At 33.8% G+C, this 9526-nt stretch overlaps 1 long non-coding RNA gene across 1 annotated transcript; it reads left to right on the forward strand.

Moving 5' to 3' along the window:
• Nucleotides 1-1205: 1205 nt before the first annotated feature.
• On the forward strand, nucleotides 1206-2270 carry LOC115414742 (uncharacterized). Its single transcript, XR_003934715.1, has 2 exons — nucleotides 1206-1305; nucleotides 1805-2270. It is a non-coding gene; the product is annotated as an uncharacterized LOC115414742 (long non-coding RNA).
• Nucleotides 2271-9526: the final 7256 nt, after the last annotated feature.

Here is a 9526-nt window from a genome sequence, read left to right on the forward strand (position 1 = left end):
CCTTGAAAACATCAGCAAACTGGCACTTTTGTCATTTATTTTCCAATTAATCTTATTAAAATACGTAACATTTAGCACATTTAATCTCTGAAGCAAATCATTTCTAAAAAATTGAAGACCAGTGTAATCAGACTTTTATGGTCATGTAAACAGGCTCAGCGACATAGGACCATGGACACGAACAATGCTATGTTTTGTCACTTTTTGTCCAAAATTTCTCCGTGCAAACCTGGTTTAAAGTGACTACTAGAGACGTGACAAACAGGAGAAGCCCAGTGTTTATTTGTCCCCTTTGGGTTTTTTGGCGAGTGGGAAATCAACACTTAATAGGCGACAGTACTGCACTTAAACACTAATGCCAACTGCCTTAAAATGAGAAAACAAGAAGAGCAAGTTCTGATAATCTTCCCCCTCTGTGGGTAAAACGCAATGCAATGAAAATGGGATTGTTTTATATAATTTTTTTAAATTTAATTTTATTATAATTATTTTATTTTTATATAATTATGATCTCATGAAAATATAATTATGAATAGTCTTTTCCATTTCCATATCCCCCAAAATCTTTCATACTGGTAAAAACTAATGTGTATTTTGCATATATTTGCATCAACAGATGTTTTATTCATACTTTAAGATTAGTCCTATATTGAATTGTATTATTTTTGTTATTTGCTTGTTTCATGACATGATTGTATCAATGTGATTCATTCTTGGTAAATAACATTTAACTGTGACTCAGTGTGTAATCATTAAACCAGGTCAAAGGTAATTTTTGATGTTTATAATTAGGAATAAAAAGAGGAATGTGTCTGAAAACCAATTTATTCTATCTTTATAGGCAATAGTGTATTAAGTTTGTGGTGCATATGAAAAATGTTAAAAGAATTTGTATCTTGTTTGGTAGAAACAGTGACTATTCCAAGAAGATGAAAATATTGAAAATTAAATATAAAAATAGCTAAGTGATGGATAATCTTGAAAATATGTCATGGTTTAGTACAAAAGTCCATTAAAAGCAGTGTTTTTAAATGACAGATGAGGTAAATTCACACCCTTGTAAAAACTCTTCTGAAGGAACTTTTTTGTCACCTTCTTGTTTTAATAGGGAAGAAGAAGAAGGAGAAGAAGAAGAAGCCTTAGGGTACCAACCTAAATTGGTAGAATTAAGGAAGTTTTTAGTTCCCCTGTTAATTCAGAGATATATAGAAAGCCTGCATTTTTCAACCACCTTTGGCAATTTGCCTCCAGTAGTTTAACAACTCCTGTGTGGATACCTTTACGGCTCGGCACTGGATGACTATGGTAAGACTGAAGCAGATTTGTTCTTCAGCTCAGACTGTGGGCGTTTCCTGCCGTTTCCTTTCCTTTACAAGCAGCCTGAAACAAACTGCTTGTGTAGAAACAATGTATTGAACAGTATTTAACTTAGAATTTAATTGTTTGATGTTTTCATTTTCAGATGTACTTACTTTTTGTTGTGATCCAGTACTTACAAAAACATGAACAGTTTGATGGATTTTATGTTAAACTTCACAAGATGCTTAGCTTTGTAGGTTTTTTTTGTTTTTAATATGTTTACACAGAACGTTATGTTCTTGTTTAATTAGATATTTAGGTGTAATATTGGTGTTTCTGTCCACTTACATCAAACTGTATGCTTTCGTGTTGTATACTACACAGCCAACAAGAGAATAGTGTTCTTTTTCTTTCTTTTTTCTTTCTTTTTTGATGAAAGCCCTGTTTTGTTTTTTTTTTTCTTAGTTTTTTTTTTTTTTTTTACTGAATTACTCAACCACCTCAGAAGAAATGGTGAGCGAAGATGATTACGAAATCTGAATACTGCCGCAGGAGTTACAGAGTGTGGACATCAACCTGCAGTCATTCTGGTCAAACTGATGTTCTGCAGAGGAGGAGTGCAACACTTCCTGTTGCGACGTACCCTGTATCCTGTTTTCCACAGTCAGTGGTCATGCGTGTCATTCCCCTCTGCGAAGCTGTGTGGGCACAATCTCGTGACCCTGCTGTGAATTTGAGAGACGAGACAAATGGAGAATCCACATGTCTGGAAAAAAAACCCCAAAAAATTCTTGATTGTCAGCAAAAAATATGTTAACACAATTCCTCAGATGTGTTCAAGACTATTTAGAAATAAACTGTTGATTGGACAGATTATAGTAAATAGGAGTTTTTTTTCACTGCCTAATCACTATGTTAAGTTCGTGGTCAATAAATATAACCGTACATTTAATAACCAGTAGACTGTGGACGGAAAAAAAACAATTTGTTGACTCAACAGTGACTCAGTGAAGTCGTCTTGTTGCTTTGACATAAGTTGCATCAACTGTCGTCTTGAGGGTCCATGAACAGTTTCCTTTGATATAACTTCACCCAGTCAAAGCAACAAAAAAAACTTTACAGAGCCATGTGTCACTGAAATAATGTTTAACAGGTGGTTTCTTCAGAAAACTTGTAACATCTTAAAATAAGCGCATATCACCACGGTGATGAGAACACTGACACCTCTGCAGAGTCGGCCTGAGAGAAGGCTGGAGGGGCCAGAATATGTGACTGTAAATTCAGAGGTGCCAGTGCAACTGTTTGCATGTTTGAGTAGGGTTGAACTATCACAGATATGGATCTTGTACTGCATTCAGACTGAAAACTGCGAAGTGCTCAGTTACACCCTGTGGTGGGACAAACCCAAAATGCTGCCCTTCAAGATACTGATATTAAGTAATAAGTAAGATCACAGTGTGCGTTAAACTTTATAAAAATATGTTAAAAATATGTTTGTCATATTTAATGCATGGTGTTTCATAAAGTGTCGTTTTTACAGACTCAGGTTAAATTATTCACAATGAAAGCATGTCGTATTGTAATGGTATGCAAACTGTTTATATGAGCCCATAGCTTATGAGTTAAAGTGTTATATATTGGCTTCTATTCCACAGGAATGTCAATGAATTCTTTTTTGATGTGAAATTAACCACTTCAGAGTGTTAAAATATTCATTTACAAGTAAAAGGCCAATAAAAAAGCCACTTAAGGCATTTAAAAAAAATAAAAAAAAATAAAAAATTAACCCATAAAGACCCAGTGCTTCTTCTATGGCAGTTCCCAAATTAATTTTCCATCTATTTAATTAACTCTTAAACAATTGATCACCATTTATTATAATATTATCTTCTGTATGTCATGTTTTTTCAGTGTAAATCATGTATTTTCCCATATTTATTTTACTGATCATGTAGATGTTCATAAAAACTCAGATTAAAGGTGTGTTTTATTACATCAGAAACAGAAAAAACTGAAGAAATAGTGACTTTTCAGCAAATATATCATTAATTGAACATAAAACAAGTGTGTTCATCCGCTGTCATTGATCAAACTCCATGGGTTTTACTAGTGAATCAATGTTGTAGAAGATGATGTTTCCATGGTTACTATGGAGCCAGAAGATGACCATGAAAAGATGACAAACTGCATTTTAACACAAATTATTTACATGTATTGATAGGATCAGTGGATCAACAGGTATTAAACAGTTCACATCAACAGATGGTTTTGGTCACCAGGTGCTGTTTGGGTCTTTATGGGTTAAATAACAGCTTCCTCACCATTAAAAGCTGAATATATTGAGCAATGCAATACACTCCTAACAAGGACTAACTTCATATTAGTATATTAAATTGACCAGTCCCAAAATAGTAAAAGTAATCATGCAAGTATAAATACAAAGGAACTGAAAAATCAGAAGTAAAAGTATAGAAATCATGTTGTTGGTTTTTTTTCTGTTGTAGATGTGTAAAATGAAGCTAAACCAAAACTTCAGACAATACTGAGTCGTTTAAAAACAAGCTTTGCAATGTAGCTGTAAACATGTGAATATATGTGGGTTCCACTTAGTGTTCCACAAAGTCTGGAAATCTACCTCTGATATTTATTCTGTATTAGAAATGTCTATAGAAGTCACTGGTAACAACAACAATATCCTAAATAACAATTTGTCATTATTAAATCATATGCACATGACTGAAAATGCAAAAAGCATGTGATCTGTTGGGTTGTGGGCTTTTCATGATGTTGCAATCTGTTTCCAGACTCTGAACAAAGATCTTATGTCTAAGTAAGCAAGTTAAATAAAGCAAAGAACAAAGTATTAATGATTCATTAACAGTTCTTGCAGTTTGTGATTTTGCATGTTTTTTTTTTTTTTTTTTTTTTTTTTATTAAAGTCAATCTTTCAGATTCTCATCCATTTTCCTTTTTACATACAGTATTTCTGTGTAACATCAGACAGTTGATATTGTGTTTTATGTGTGAACACAGGTTTGGTCTTTACTATACAATGACATTCACACTTTTATAGTTTTATTAAGATTAAGAGTCCAATGCATCATCTGAAATTCAGTGTGAAATAAAGGAAAGTTCAACTGTGCACTGAGAGAGGATAAGGTGAAATAAGAGTTTATTTAACAGATATACTCTGACACACAAATTTAAAAGTAAAATACAACCATCGTGTTGAGGCCCTGGATTATCCTGATCAGAGGACACGTAAATGGATTCATTTAAAGGCAACCCTCAAGGAACTGAATCTGAAAGCCAAGTTCCCAGTTCCCTTTTTATTAGTATGTCACTGCTGGTGCTCGTGTTTCTGTAAGCTCCTCGTCTCTCAGGCCACAGTTCTTAAAAAAAAACAAAAAAAACAAAAAAAAAAAAACCCACTTAAATTTACTGGACTTCAGAATTTGACCATCAACTCATCACAAAGCAAGTAAATCATGTAAAAAAGAGAACCTTCCGGTCAAAGGATAACTGTAAATTGTTTGTTGTTACGCTCTCAACTGGTACCTGATAAGAAGTTGTACACCACCAAACTGGAGAAGTATGTTAAATAAGGAGCTAAAGAAAATAACTTAATAGACCTTCTGTGGACATTCTGTGATGAAACTAAATAACTTTACTAAAATAAAACAAGTGGTGCCAGGCACAACAAACCCAGCCCCTCGCAAATATTTCACCCATTACAAGAAAATGGGAAGATTTTAAAAATTCATTAAAAAAAAAAATAACTTTGACCTACTGTTTCTAAAATGTAACAACATCTATTTTGGGTCACTGACCAAATTTGGTATGAATTCATCCAATAGTTTTGCTGCTACAGACATGTGAAATTTTGCCCATTATAAATAAATGGGGGAAAAAAAAAACTAAATTCATAAAAAATGTTACTTTTGATCTACTGTTTCCAAAATATAACAGCACCAACTCTGGGTAACTGGCAATCTATAAACCAAATTTGGAATGTATTCAACCAATAGTTATGCTGCTACAGACATTTGAAATTTAGCCCATTTTAAGTAAATGGGGAAAAAAAATTTAAAATTCATAAAAAATTGTAACTTTGACCTACTTTTCCCAAAATGTAAAGAGATCTATTCTCAATCACTGGCAATCTATAAACCAAATTTAAACAAAGAAACAAACAAAAAAAAACAAACCAAAGTAAAACAATATATACCCCTTTCCTCCCCTTCTGGGGGTCAGGGGTAATAAAAAAAAAAAAAAAAAAAAAAAAGAAAGAATTAGAATTTAGACAAAGGGAGAAAAACATTATATTTTGGTTAATTGTGATGGAAACGCTGGCTGTTTGCTGTGACTCGCTCTCGCTCTGTGTATTAATACTCTCGGAAAATGCTACTGTATATAAGTCATCGGTTTTGCTCAGGCAGCTGTGATTAAGCCGGGGACTGGTCCGGGGTTAGGCCACAGTCTGCGTGGTTTTAACAGTTCCCAAAGTGGAGACTCAGACAAGTATAGTCTTCCATCGGCTCAGAAGGAAAATTAAATTGATTAAAAGCTGTTTAAAGTACAGAAGAACTAACTGAACAGACAGGCCAGTCTCAAAAAGAACATAAATCACACAAGATTAACCTACAAACTGGGAAATATTAAAGAAGCATTCAAAATGATCATGCGAAACGTGGCTGCAGCTTCATGCATTCACTTCTGTGACTATGTGTGCGATGCTATTATCAGCGTTTTTAATATTTCACCGTATTTATAATTTTTATCTGATATCTCGGTGCAAACTACAGACCCCAGACAAATATAACCCAGTATTTTGATCTCACAGAAACTAATATTTTCAGTGCAGTGCCTTATCACAGTGCTGCAGTCTTCCTCTTACACAGGCAGTGCTAACAATACACATTCAGATTTGTGCTGCGCTGTTACTGTACTATTAAACAGTTATCAGACCATCTGGGATACGGGCTTCTCTTTACAGTTGAAAAGATATATTCAGAAACAAGAGAAAAAAAATAAAAAGAATGACTATAAGATTACAGTTGCTCCGTGTTTAATATCAATTTGTGCAGTATTGTTACTTGAGGGGGGAGATTTGAGCTGGTTTGTGCAGGATGAGGTACAATGTCTTTAAAGTTTGACCATAAAACTGGACTGTACCTGTGCGCATGTGCAGGGAGCGTTAAAAGTAATGTATTTGTCCATCTTTTCATTTCTTTTTGTCAAAGTGAATCAAGCTCTTCTGTCTGAGAGTGTTGTTACGGTCCCTTAAACCGCCTCCTGGACCTAACACATTCTATTTACTTGAATTCTTTAACCCTGAGACGTTATTCCAGGTAAATGTGCTGCTGTGAATTTGCATCTATAGTAGTGTCATAAAAGCTGCTGTGAGTATGTGTTTGTGTTCCTTTTCTTCAGTGGTTTTGTTTTACTGTGTGTTTTAAGGTCAAAACAGGGTGGAATAACAGAAAAAGACAAAGAGAGGTATTGAAGTTTGACAGGTTTTTTCTAAAAACGGCATTCAGAATGTACATCAATAAGAGATGTAGGATGTTGAACACGAACTGTGAACTGGAACACACTGAACAACAACAAGGATTTGAATTTTGGCCCAAGAGTTTTTGTTTTGGGGCTCTTTTGCTTTTTTTTTTTTTTTTTTTTTTTTTTTTTTTTTATAAATCAGCACAGCTTCTTTTTGGCATCTGATTGAACTTCAAAAGGCTCTTACACAGTAAAACTCTGTAAAAACACAGTAAAAAAAAAAAGAAAAAAAGAAAGAAAAGAAAATCACAACAACACTGCTAACAACAGTAAAAGCAAATCCAGAAGGAAAACAATGTAAAGAAATAAAAAAGAAAAAAAGAAACACCCAAACTGTCCATTTTTATACTGAGTTGGTCTCACTCACTGCTCTGTGTTTTGCTCCCATTCCACAGGCAGCGGGCAGTGTACTGAGCATGCTCAGATGTCTATAGAAAGAACAAGGTCTATTTTATCAGCACGTTTGAAAATTTTTCCTGTTGAGCAAACAGTTGAATTTTTATGAATATTCAAAATAGCTCATACATTCAGAACGCTCACCACTGACACGTCAGGAGTTAAAGGGTTAAACTTGCACTTAACTGTTGGTAAAATGTATGTTAACTCCACAATAATTACCAAATTCCTACTGAAAATGTAGATATACTGTTGAATTGTGTTTATCTGCCTTGCTTCAATTTGGAAAAAGGAAGATTTATCCAAGTGAGACTTAAATTAGATTAAAATTTTCTCAAAATTGTCATAAAAAAGCATTCAGTGCAGTTACAGTCCAGGATTACGTAAGTGTAACATGCAGATCTGAAGCCTTGCGTACAGACTGGACTTTTTAGTCATGGACTTTTTGGTTTCAGCTGTTAAACTGCATCTAGTATTGAATATTTATAAAGTCCAGTTCATTACAGACACTTCTCCATCTATTTCTTCCTGGTTCACTGTCATCTCTTCGCCATTACTATCAGTTAAAAGATAACTTTACAGATGTTAGAAAACTAATTTAACAATGTTCAACAACCGATATTTATGCTCCAGAACATTTTGAATCACTTAAAACCTGCTATATTTGATGTCGTCTCTCAAATGCATTATGAACTAAATCCAAAGAATCAACTGCAGTGCGTTGTACAACAGAGCATTACTTAACTACACCAACAATGACACACCAGCAAACAAAATGTTGCAATTTCGTAGGATAAATATTGCTTTACAGAGAACTGTCCCCCCCAGATGTTACTTTAACTGTCTCCTCTTCCTTAAAGATACTGTATCTTTATCTTACAGCTGTGTGTTTAGCCCTTAAAGACCCACAGTTATTTTAGCCTCAACTTCCAGAAAATTTTTTTTGTCTTTCCCAAGGGATTTATTACCACTTATTTTAACATTATCTGCATTTTTCAGTGTAATCCAGGTATTTTCTTATATTTAATTCTCTGATCATGTAGATGTTCATTAAAGCCCGTTGTAAATTCACATTTTATTGTATCAAAACAGAAAAAAGGGAGAAAAAGTGACTTTTTCATCAAAATCTGTCATTAACCGAACATAAACCCAGTGTCTCCATCCACTGTCAGTGATCCAACTCCATGGGTTTTACTGGTGAATCAATGTTGTAGAAGATGACAGTGTTTCCATGTTCACTACGGAGCCTCTGAACGTCCAAATAAATCATATCTGATGACCATGAAAAGATGACAAACTGCATTTTACACCAATTATTTACATGTATTGATAGGATTATTGGATCAACGATTGTTAAACATTTTACATCAGTAGATGGTTTTGGTCGACAGTAGATCTTTGGGTCTCATGGGTTAAGTATCACTCACTTCTTGTGGGGACACTGCTCAAAATGTTCCAATAATATTATTAATATTAAAGTTAATGGTTACCATGTCTCTGTGTGTGTGTGTGTGTGTGTGTGTGTGTGTGTGTGTGTGTGTCCACATTTTTCAGCACCAAACTGCTCACATCCCTAGACATTGTGGTTGTCATTTAGAGGTAATGAACAGTTTGACTCAGTCAGTTTCAGGTATGAACACAGGAAAATAGATGCACTGCTGTTGAGCAATATGACACTTTTTTTTTTTTCTTTTTTCTTCTCTTTTCTTTTCTTTTCTTTTTGTTTCTTTTCTTTCCTTTTCTTTTCTTTCCTTTTCTTTTTTCCTTACTTGTTTCACTGATTTCATTTTAAAATGTCTTTTCATTGCATTTAGAATCTTCATTATCTTTTAGTCTTTATTGCATTGCTTTTGCATCTCTGTCATCATTGTGTGTCTTTTGATTTCTGTTTTTTTTTAACTGTATTTGCTCTTTTTTGCATTTGTTTAGGTGTATGGCTGTGCACTTTCTGTTGTTGCATTACCTTGTGAGTTTCCTGCCTCTGCCTTGTCTGTAAAGTATTTTGTAAGCATGTTTTATATTATTATTATCATTATCATTATTATAAAAAGAATACCCCTGTTTTTATTGTATGTGCAAACATATACACAGGGAATTCATGCATATGTTTTTAATTTATACAGAATTTAGCTATTATTAACTTTTTAATGCTACATGTATATTCTTAGTAGTGCTTTGGTTCAGATTCGTCATATCCTTAAACATATTTACCCCATAAAGTTGATAGTGACTCTGATGAAGGGTTATATATTATGTTGTAGACATTTGTGGCGCA

Source organism: Sphaeramia orbicularis, chromosome 3 (genome assembly GCF_902148855.1).
Source record: "Sphaeramia orbicularis chromosome 3, fSphaOr1.1, whole genome shotgun sequence".
NCBI classification, from domain to species: domain Eukaryota; kingdom Metazoa; phylum Chordata; class Actinopteri; order Kurtiformes; family Apogonidae; genus Sphaeramia; species Sphaeramia orbicularis.